This window comes from Zootoca vivipara, chromosome 1 (assembly GCF_963506605.1).
Source record: "Zootoca vivipara chromosome 1, rZooViv1.1, whole genome shotgun sequence".
Taxonomy (NCBI): domain Eukaryota; kingdom Metazoa; phylum Chordata; class Lepidosauria; order Squamata; family Lacertidae; genus Zootoca; species Zootoca vivipara.
The window spans coordinates 69863954-69876187 of NC_083276.1; the positions used below are offsets into that span (position 1 = coordinate 69863954).

The 12234-nt window shown below is 43.4% G+C and overlaps 1 protein-coding gene across 1 annotated transcript in view; it reads left to right on the forward strand.

Moving 5' to 3' along the window:
* INSC (INSC spindle orientation adaptor protein) overlaps positions 1–12234 on the forward strand; it is a 125475-nt gene that overhangs the window by 88233 nt on the left and 25008 nt on the right. The gene's annotated exons all lie outside the window — the stretch shown is intronic.

Here is a 12234-nt window from a genome sequence, read left to right on the forward strand (position 1 = left end):
GACCAAATTTTTTTTGGCTGACTTAAAAGATCCATACCTATGACTTAAACTTAACATGCACCCAAGATAAGGCTAAGCACTACACACACACCCAACCCCGCTTCCCCAACATTACACATGACCCTAACTGGTGCCCTCTTCATGGGGGCATACGAAGTGGGGGGTGGAGGGGGTGGTGCCATGGTGTGTGTGTGACAAGATGGCCCCTGCCTCCTCCCAGCTGTAGGGCGGCCAAGGGCTTGCGTGCCATCCATACGGGCTGCAGCTCTCTCACACTGTCCATATGGGCTGTTGCGCGTGCGCACGGTGACCATACAGGCTGCTGCACATGCCCAGTCCATACGGGCTGCTCTGCCTCTGCCTCTTCATATATGTGGGCTCTCCTCTGCATGGGGTGTGTGTGTAGGGGTTGCTGCATTATGGCAAGCGTCACCCCTTGCAATACACTCCATTGCATGCCTGCAACTTTCTTATGTGCACAACCCAGCTCTCCATGACACTGGGAGCTCCGCAAAACCAGGGGGGTCAGCTGTGTGTGCAAGTAGTAGATGAAATTCAGCCTCATGCTATTGCAAGCATTGCATCTACATGAGAATTATCAGCTTACCAGATGGAACCACCTGACCTCTCCTCTCCATGTATCATTCCGGGGGCTTCCCCCCTGAGCCAGTTTAAGGGGGTGCAGAGAAAAAGGAGGGTGGAAAGCCCCATTGAGCGAGCAGAAGCCCTTGCATAGTGCTTCCACTGACAGGGTTTGTTAGGTGATTTCCACCCTATGTGTTGCAAACATGAGATAGAATGCATATAGGGTGAGTGGGCCGAGCCAGCTACCCCTGCCAGGTGTGCATTCTTTTAACACCAGGATGTGCCTAATAAGGAGCAAAAAGGGCTGCAGTGTGTGTATAAGCAAAGCTGCCTTGCTGGTTTAAGTAGCACACAAGAATGGTGCGTGCATTTGCAGTAAGGGTTACGAGGAAGGTATGCAGAGCTTGTGAAGGCTTATGAATCTGGCTTCTTCACATTTAGAGGCACTGGCCAATAGCAGTCGTCGTGTTTCAGGACTGATTGAAATAGTTCATAAAGAAAAAGCAGTCTCAGTTGGCACAAAATATCCTTGCCAAAGCATATTCTGTACTGGAGCCAAACACACTACTATAATGAAGTAGACTTGCTGACATGCTGGCTTTGTCTCTCACTACAAAGCATACTGCTGACTTGGTGATTTATCAGAAAAATCTTCAGCCACAGAGGGGCAACTGAAACCTAAAAGCTTACACAAATGTGTCCCCTTTCTTGAGTTTGGCCACGCATGATCTTCTCTCATATGCTTTGCTTCTGTGTGTATTCTACACGCAGTCACTGGTGCTTGCGAAAGGCGGCGGCAGATCTCAGTGGTAGAGCATCATCCTAGGTTCAATTTCGGGCATCTCCAGGTGGGACTGGGAAAGACTCTTTCTGAAACCCCCGTAGTCTGACTCAGTATAAGGAAGGTTCCTGCGGCCGTCGTCCCCTGCCCCATAATGCTGCTGGAATGATGTGACATTGTGAAGTAGCATCATTCTGAGGTGGCCTCTATGGGGAAAGATAGCGGCCCCCATGTGTGTGTTTTAAAATATTTTTTTTTTTTTAAGAAATAAAGGATGCTGCCATTGTCAATGTAAAGGAATATCTGAAATCTTTAGGGAATTTTAGCTCCCCTTTTGTTACACATCACCCTCTCCATACTTTCAAAACCAAAAGTCCATTTGAAAGTTAAGACATGTACACCCATCTTATGGGCTAAACAAATTTTCTATATTTGTAGAATATAGAAATTCCTCAGTACTAATATATAGAAAATTTGTTTAGCCCACAAGACACAAAAGCAACAGTTTTACAAAGCCAGGACGCCTCTACCTCAGTAGACAGAGATTAGGCAGTTTCTCTGTTTCCAATGTATTTCTATCATATTTACATGTGGCAGAAACTTTCATGTTTAGAATTCTTGCCCAGGAGCAGGATAATGTGTTATCCTTAAGATCAGGCACCCCCAAACTGTGGCCCTCCAGATCTTTTGGCCTACAACTCCCATGATCCCCAGCTAACAGGACCAGTGGTCGGGAAGATGGGTATTGTAGTCCAAAACATCTGGAGGGCTGAAGTTTGGGGATGCCTGCTTAAGATGATGTTGCACTACTGGACTACAAGTCCCATCAGCCTTGGTCATGTTGGTTGTGGGTGATGGGGACTGGCAACATCTGTGGAGTCCCATGTTGGCCACCTCTCTTCTAGTTCACTGATTCAAGTAAAATAATGGTCTCCCGGAGCTACAGGAAGCATTCCTATTTCAGAACCAGAGAGAACCAATGGGACATCCAAAACGGCTCTAAGGATTTTCTGTTAAATCCGTTCAGGGAGGTCAAAGCATTTGCAATATACATTTCCACATGTCTCAATCCATGAGAGAAGCTGTCTTATCTGGAGTCTCTGAAGAAACCAACCAGCCTCCTAGTAAGATGGGATCTGGGGAAACTGCTAGTATATCCAATTATTTTCACCCTCTCACCAGAACATCTGGGAGGAGGAGGGAAATGAACAGAGGAGGCTAAAGGTTGCAAACCAAATCTCTGTAACAAATTTCACAATGCCCTTAATTCTATTCAAGGAACTCTTGCTAATAGAAGGGGCTATGAAATGAAGCTCTCAGAACAGTGATTGAAAACCCAGTAGAAAAACCTCAACTTAAAATTCAGAATCTTGTGCCTTCCAATTATTTCTTGTAGCATCCAAATTACAGGACTGTGTAACAGTGACATCCAGTGGATATGTGGACTTCAACAGCTATTCATATATATATATATAGGCCTACACAGAGTTGTGCTGCCTGACTTGGCCTGTTAGGGAGTTGCTTTATGCTAGGTGTGACTACAGTTTTTGTTCATATAGGCCAGTATTGTTTACCCAAGCCATTTAAGTGCTGTAGGAATACAGTCTAGTATACTGTATTAACTGTTTTCCTAAATTACTTCAGGTTGTTTTCTTTTGAAACTAATTCTTATCAAATACTTTGTTACCTTGCATAATTGATGTGTGGGTATTGAATTCCTTTAACTAGACTGAGTTGTTGAGGGTTTGGGATATATATCCAGAGATCAATGGATGTATTTGTAGGATAATGGTCAAGAGATGCAGTTGAAAACTAAAAAGTGACACAGGTGAAAAATAAACAAATAATGAATCTCTCTTTAACCATTGCATGCTGTGGCATCAAAAAACCCCAATTAAGCACGAAAACTGTACCAATGTAGAACTAGAAACTTTGTGCAGAATCACACTATATATTTGAAGTACATTCAAAGCATATGATTTCCCCCAAAGAACTGCATTTTCCTCTTCACAGAACTTTAATTTCTAGCACTTTTAACAAACTACACTTTCCATGATTCTTTGAGTGTGTTATGACTGCCTGGTTTAAAGTTGAATTAGCTTCTTATGTCTCTCCCTTTTGAGAGATTGTTGAGGCTCATATTTCCTGGCTTGGAAATACAAGACTTGGAGGCTCAATAATGTTCAGCTCAATATAGGGTAAATATGGCAACCTCCACACTCTCCCCTGACTCACTTTAAAATCTGAGCCAGAGAAGAATTTCACTTTCCCCTTCTCTCCTAACTAGCCACACGACTGCACACAATTTGTCCAACTCCCTCTCCATCCCACCCACTTACTTGACTGCAGTTGGGAGGGAAGAGAAGGAATGGACATCTATAATATCCTCACAGTTAATAATTTTCAGATTGCCAGGGATAGTATATTTCAGCCATTAAATGCCTCACTGAACAGGGATGTTTTTAACTTTCTTCTGAAAGTTAATAATGAGAACACAGCCACACCTCACTATATAGGGCAGCCCACAAGTGGGGAAGCACCTGTCGCAGGTCACCATACATGAAAACAATTCACAGAGGTCAAATTATGTGTTACAGATCTAAACGTAACCTTTACTCTCAAAATCTGGAATGTCGTCCTGGGTTTCTGAAGAATGAAGCTATGTTCTGGGTTTCTGGAGAAAATGTAGATGCTTTCTCCAGGTGCCAAATAGAAACACTTTTTCACCTGTTGATCATGTTTTCTTCTTCAGCTGTAGCATAGTTGGTTTCCTCTCTAGTCTCATTAATCATAATTTGCCAAGAGAGTCCTCTGTTAGTTTGTGTGTGTATTCCCCCCACCCCATTCTTGACAATGGACACAGCAAAAGGCACTCCTTGAGTATGAAATGTGATATTTTACTCAAAGGGTTTCAAAGTTAAATCTCACAAAATAAATATAATCAGCTGCATTGAAACAATAACCTTCTTTGGAAAGACTTAAGTGCCAGGTGTTGGATGATACAGCCTCATGCTACTGAGTGTCGTTGACATTATTTATTTAAAACTAAAAGATCAGAAAATGTATTTTTAATGAGCACAAATCATTTTTAAGGGTACCATGCTATACATGAGCCTAACCCGGCTGTCATCCCTCAGGGTAAATAAACTATGTGGGTAGTGCTACAGTTAGACTTTTGTTGAGTCCCAGGTTTTAGGTCCATCATTATTATGGGTTACCTGACAGGTTTTTGTTTTTTTTCTGATTGTGGCTTCCTCTGTTGATTTGTGGTGCATCATCATATTTTGAATTCAGACATGGAATATAAAGCAAAGCCTTATTTATTATTTAAAAAGACTCACACCCTCTAGCCTGTAGGATCCCAAATGCGGTACTCACAGATTTAACTATTAGACATATTTGGGAGCAAGTTGTCATATTAATACAGGACAATGCAGTGTACATCAAGCACCCACGAGGCTGTCAGACAATGGTTTCTCAAGAGAGTTGAAAGTGACATGAGCCCAGTGTGGCTCTGTATGTATATGCACTTGTGGCATTTGTTGACTTTGGTTAAGCAAGGTTTGCAAAGTTTCAAAACAATACAAAGCTCTGCAAAAGTATATTTTGCTAGGCTAGATCAAATGCTCAGCATCCCGGGTTCTATGGTGACTAGGAAGATGCTTCTGGATGGTTGATACATGGTACATGAAGGCAAAAGACAGTCCCTGCTCTTGCCTTCCAGCAACTGCTATTGAAGAACATATGACTCCGAACCTGGAGATTCCACTAGGTGTCATTTCTACTTACCATTGATTGAATTATCTTCCATGAATATATTTTAAGCCCCTTCCAAAGAGGAAATTTCTCAAAAATTGAGTGGAAAGGGTTGAGTGGAAAGGCATTCAAATCTCTCCAGTTTGTGTGTAGGTTTCTAAAGAGGAAATTTCTCAAAAATGAGTGGAAAGACGTTCAAATCTCTCCTGTCTGTGTGTAGGTTTTTCCATAATCTAAACAATAGATGCTCAGCTGGAATATAAACCACATAACAGGAAGGATACCACCAAGGCCGTGATGATGCCAGCATGGTTAATGAGCAGAGTCAAGGAAGCTATAATAAGCAAAAAAGCTTCCTTCAGAAAAATGGAAGGCTTGTCCAAAGGAAGAGAACAAAAAGGATCGCAAGTTTTTGCAAAAGTAATGCAAGTATACAATAAGGAAGACTCTCTCTCTCTCTCTGACAGTGGAAGAGCAAGCCAATTGGGTGTCTGGGGCAGCGTGTGTGCCCTGCACCCAGGGGCGGAGCCAGCCACCCCCGGGGGTGGGGTCAGCTGCCACGGGGCTGGGCAAGCTGGGGCAGGACACTCCGTGGGGCCTCCGAGGAATCTGCCTGCCTCCCTCCCATCAGCCGCCCTACAGCTGAGGGGGAGGTGGTGGGTGGACTGTTTGGGGAAGCGTGGAGCCTGTGGGCGCCCAAGCCACCACGTCACTCCCAGGAGAGACGCGTGGCTTGGCTGTGCTGCAGGCCCCGCAGTGAGTGCGGCCCGGCATTTTGTCACCCCCCTCAGTGGTGACACCCGGGGCGAACCACTCCCACCGCACCCCCCTTCCTCCGCCCCTGCTCAAAGATAGATATTTGCACATATCTTCATTGCAAAAGATGTAAGACAGACACCTGTTTTCAAATTGACAATGCAGAAGCTCAGCTGGGCGGGGATGGGCCAGGACTTCATTTTTAGGTGACAGATAAGCAGGGACACGGGTAGGAATGACAGATTGGCTCTGCTGGTGTACCCAAGCAGCCCCAACCTCAATGCCGTCCTACCCTGCACCAGTCCTCTTTACAATACAATCCCATCGCATGTGTCACTATGCCTACAGCCCTGACCTCATCAACTCTGCCTGGCCTCATCCGCATCCGGGTTAGCTGCAGCAGCACAGGTGTAAGTTGGGTGGCTACAGGAGCGGCATTTCTGTCAGAGATGCTGGGGAGACAAAGGCACACAGGACTGATGTGGGGTGGATCATGTCCCAAACCTCGTACCTGTCAGCCCACTGCATCAGAGAGGGCCCTCTTAAATGGAAGCCTTTGGTACTTTCTCAATCACCAACATTACTAGCATTACAGTCAAGGTTTTTGCCTACATCATATTCCTCAAATGCAGAGTCTCTGTACCATCCTGTTGAATTCATAGAGTTCTTTTGTTTGTATTATCCAGCTGACCCATTCTCTCGTCTTGCCAAAGAACTGAACACGCTTGACATTTTAGCTGATTACTTCCCCAGAATTAAACAGAAAGCAGGGCAGCGGTCCAAAGTTCCTTTCAGTGTGAAAGCTAATTATATAAATGCTTTGAACAGCAATTTCTTTTTGGATGTTAAAGTGCTTTTATTAGATTGTTCTCCTGTCCTCTTTAAATTTATTATTGGACACTTATAAATGGTTGTGGCCTAGGAGAGTTCCTCCCCCCTCCCCACTTCAGGATCAGGCCAAAATAGTATAAAGTACACCTTAGTTTATTGCATCATTGTAATAAGGAAGAGGGAAAGCATCCTAAAGCAAGTTGTTATGGATGGACCTGAAGCATTGATTTATTGCTGGGTAGCTAAGTGAAGGTCCATTCTCTTAGATCCATTCTTACTATTAAACAAAGTCCTAATTTCCAAATGCAGCGTGTCAGCAAAGGAGATCTCCCTGAATGACTGAAAGAGATTGCTGTGTTATTGATATCTTAAAGGTAAAGGTAAAGGGACCCCTGACCATTAGGTCCAGTCGTGACCGACTCTGGGGTTGCGCGCTCATCTCGCATTATTGGCCGAGGGAGCCGGCGTATAGCTTCCAGGTCATGTGGCCAGCATGACAAAGCCGCTTCTGGCAAACCAGAGCAGCACATGGAAACGCTGTTTACCTTCCCGCTGTAGCGGTTCCTATTTATCTACTTGCATTTTGACGTGCTTTCGAACTGCTAGGTTGGCAGGAGCTGGGACCAAGCAACGGGAGCTCACCCTAGGCTCAGTGGTTTAACCACAGCGCCACCTGGGTCCCTTATCTTACTGATATGTAAAACAGCCAGGAATGTTGAATAAAGAGATCTAAATCTTATAATAAACTAGACTCCCAAGAACATAAAAAACGTGTCTGAAATGATTGGTGAAGGAGTGATATCTATAACACCGGGAAGTAGGGCATAGCTAGGAGTACATGATGAGTCCAAATTGTAGTTCAGGGGTGTATCTTTCAATCTTACTATTGATGTATAACAGGAATGGGGAACCGTTTTCAGACTGACCAGATGCCTGCTGAAAACCTGCAAGCAGGACCTGTACACAAGAGCATTCCCTCTTCCTGTGGTTTCCAGCAACTGGTATTTAGACACATACTGCCCCAATGGCCTGATCCTCCATGAAATTGTGGAATCCTCTTTTAAAGCCATCAAAATTGGCAGCCATCACAGGGAGTGAGTGCCTTACTTTAACTATGTGCTGTGTGAGGTAGCTGTTCAGCATGCGCAGTTGGTCTTCTCCACATATAATAGAGAGGCCAAAGGTACAGTAGATGGACACAGAATTTGTACAATACTTGTTGCCCTGTGATGGATGATGGAAGTATATGGCAGAGCCAGCCTTGAATAAAGGTGTGTTTTCCATCCTCAAATTCTTGGAGTGTCCGGAATGTGAATATATCCCCTTGCTGCTGGTATTCACTGATTCTAGTAGCTCCTCTGTCTGTAGTGAGGTATTCTAGTTGTAAGATTGCTGGTGATGCTTTAAGTGCTCCTCTTTATGTGGTGCCACATCAGCCTTCCCATTTTGTGAACCTGCGATATAGCATATCCAGAAGTTGAAAATGGGGTGTGTGACAGAGGAGGAGGAGAAGGGTCCAATGTATTTTCTTCTGTTACTTGATCAGGTTTCCTTGCAGTTGTCGATCACAATAAGACATCGTACGAATAAGCACCATAAGAATTGCCATTGCTCTATTAGCAACATTAGCAATTGTGCATGTTTCAAGTCAGGGTTCCTATGACCAGCCAGCCCCCCCCATTGACCTTCCTAGAGGTGATGTTAGCAAGTATTAAGGGGTTTTGCCTCTGCAATAAAATCCTGAAACATCACCAGTGAAATCGTTGTTTGATCAGTTTCCCCTGCATAAAAGATACTTTTCTCTTGTCTTCATTTTTAATGGCATAGAATACATAGCCATTTCTCCTAAATGATTACTTCCCCCAGTGTGCCTCTTTACCTGCAAGCCAGAGCATTCAACACTATCCCCTGGGTATCCAGGATAAACCCATTTAGTGTGAGACTAATTTGTTTCTTGGCAGCCTTTGCGCTACTTTATTCATCCATGATTTGAACAAGCCACTGATTCATTTGGTTCTAAGGGCGTGCTGTCATTTCTCTACTATTTCCCCCCTTTATTCTTATTGCTAGGCCAGCAATGGTGACGCTACCTGCAGGCAGCATCTTGAGGTGGAGGAATCAGACTAGATAAAGGCAGGAGTTTGTGTCTGAAGAGTGCAGCAAGGGCTTTTGAAGTGTTGGCCCCTGATGCTACTCGTTGCTTCTTGCCAGGACCATCTCTACCATTAGGCAGAGTGAGGCAGTTGCCCAGTATGTTTTTGGTATTGTGAAAGGGCAGGAAATTATTAGTAATTTTAATAATTATTTAAGTAGGGAGGGACAGTGGTACTAGACGGATTCTCTGCCTCAGATGCCAGTATTGCTTGGCTAGCCTTGGGTACAATGTACATTGGATCAGATCACAAATGTCACAAGGCTAAGTGGGCTAACATTTTGCTTAGCAAAGGCAACATGAGATCTGTAAGAGTGGCACGAGTTGAAGCAGGGTTCGCTGAAGTGCTTTGTGGCACTTTGGCAATCCAGACATTTTGAAAAATACTGTAGACAAGCATGTACAGTACTGAAAGCAAAAGTAATGTCTCTATGCTTATCATAACTCCATAATGCCAGGGTAGGATGGTATTGAAAGGGAAAGCAAACAGCAGAGTGGAAAGGTAGAGGGAAAGCTCTGTTGTGTCTGAGACATCAAGTTTGTAATGAGAGGGAATGAAAGTTGCAGGTCCCTTACCTGGGGAAAGCTCCCCGATGTCTGCAATTTTCAGACTAATTGCTCACAAAACACTTAAATGATCCCCTTTCCTACCCAACAAAAAGGGCAACAGCTGCCCTTGCAGGGAAACCCCTGCAGAGAGCCAGTGTGGTGTAGTGGTTAAGAGCGGTAGACTCCTAATCTGGGGAACCGGGTTCATGTCTTCACTCCTCCACATGCAGCTGCTGGGTGACCTTGGGCTAGTCACACTTCTCTGAAGTCTCTCAGCCCCACCCACCTCACAGGGTGTCTGTTGTGGGGGAGGAGGGGAAAGGAGATTGTTGGCCGCTTTGAGACTCCTTCGGGTAGTGATAAAGCGGGATATCAAATCCAAACTCTTCTTCTTCTTCCTCTTCTTCTTCTTCTTCAGTGATCCTTCTGAAATGTGGAAGAATTCATGCTCTTGGAAGGGAAAACTTCCCCTGCAGATTCCATCTGTTTCTGCTCCAAAATTAAAAAGTTATGGATGTTTCCTTAAACAAAACAAAACAAACAAAACAAAACAAAACAAAACAAAACACCAGGGTGTGGAGAAGGCGAGAGGAAGCTCCACCACTTCTTGATAGAACAACCTTGCAATCAGAGGGAATAATTTTACTCAGAAAGTGAATCTTTTTTAAGGTACACAGCACAAAAGCTAATAGAACTAATTTGGCAGGTGTAAACCACTCAAGGAGTTAGCATGTCTGCATATTTCATACACTTCTGTCAAAAGCTATATATATATATATATATATATATATATATATATATATATATATATATATATATATATATATATATATATATCTGTAGGCTTCAGAAGGAAAAAGGTTGGTTTTGCAATAGTGAATGGGGTAGGGGAGGGAGAAGAGAAATTATTTGTCCTTGGACAGACCCTGAGCTGAATTAGGAATTGTATAAAGTGCCTCAAACTTAGATGGCCTATTTTCTGAACTCTGAATTGGGGTTTGAACAGAACCTTCTGGTCATTGCACACCTGTACTATGTACCTTGGTTTGAAGGAAGCGCTGTTTGCTGCTCTGCCTCAGGTGGCAAGGTGCTTTGGTTTAGCCTTGCTCCTCCCCTGCCTACATCTCTGCTCCATTTTGGTTCACATATTCATAAAATGGTTCATTCTAATGCAGAAATGAGATGCAACAATGGATCTACAGGTGAATGCATCCAAAAGTGGCCCAGATCATCAAGAAACTGACTCATCCGTCTCTATCCGGCATGTATGGTAGTCCACTAGGCTTCAATAGACCTCCTGTATTTGCAATCTGCCTAGAACTACAAAAGTAAGGAGATTCTCAAGTTGCTAGTGGGCTGCAAGGCATGTCTGGTGGACTGATCTACAGTTTGTTGGTTCTTAAGTTATACAGGGCTGACCTAGTTCTACAAATGTAATTTGTCCTAGTCCACAATGGCATGTCTTCCTTAGGAATAAAGGAAGTTGCCTTATACTGTGGCACAGCATTCGTCCATCTAGCTCAGGATTGTCTACATCAGAGTAGTGAACCCTTTTCAGTCCAAGGGCCAGATTCCTTTGTGACAAACCTCATAGGAGGCCACATGTCAGGGGTGGGGCAAGATAAAAGTCTCTGGGGCAATAGGTATGGCTTTTACCTTTGTACAGTAGGCTACATTCTAGTTGGAAGTATATACACACACTTCTCCATCCTCTAGCAGGAAAGCCAGAGTCATTATCACATTTCCGTAAGGCAAAAGCAAGAAGAGAATGGAGCAGTGCTGGTGAGGGAAGCAGCCTAGGGCAAGTCTCGAGGGATGAGTTGCGGGGCCTGGAGAGTCACAATTTGTACTGACTGAGAGTAGTTCTCTGAGATTTGAAACAGGATTTTTAGTTCCATGTTATATTTTGCTGTTGTATTATTTATTTGTTAATGAAACATGCATACTACCCAACAACGATAGTTTTCCCAATTGACAAACAATACAATTTATTTGGCACCATTTTAAAAATACAAGTTATTGACTTACCCTTGAGCATCCATTTTAGGCCCAGAATCGGTTTTGGCACTTCAGGACTCCAAGGTGACAAAACCAGGTCCTTTTTGTGATTATAGTATCTAAGTGCGTATATTTGCTGACCATAAATCAGCCTGTGAGGACACAATATTTTGTAATGTCAGATTTTTTAAAATATACATTGGAGCAAAATGAATTATGTGAAAGGCTGGCTTTGACCTCCAGTCTTGCCATGACTAGAGAAACATCTCTTGTGGTAAGTAGATGGATGTTGAAATCTCGTCCCTCCAAAAATGAATGCTGGAAACATTTCTTTTTTATTTCTGAACACCCCATGCTGAACATCATTTGTATTCTGTAAAATAAATATCCCAGTGATATATTTATCTTCTGTGTATTCATAACTATCTCTAAGAAAAAACACACACTTCCTTTCATAAGCCTGATAGTGTTTCTCATACCATGTTTTTATTGACAGCAGAAACCGAATGCTTTAATTTATGTCCGGCTAGGGACATTTAATTAAGATAACTTGTCATTGTGTATTAATAAATAACTGAAATGAGAGCAACAAACGCTTTAAACAAACAATTTAAGGAGATGAATGACAGAACATTAAATATTGACAAGGACTGAAGAGACACTTTGAACATACTCACTGAATGCTGTGTGATGAAGCGCTCATAATGAAACTTCGTGCCAAAGGAAGATGGAGATGCGGGGGGTGGGGGAGGGGAAATCAGTGTTGAGAATAGAGATGCAGGTGAAGTTTCCTGAGTCAGTTCAAAACTTTTGAGGGCTTGTTAAA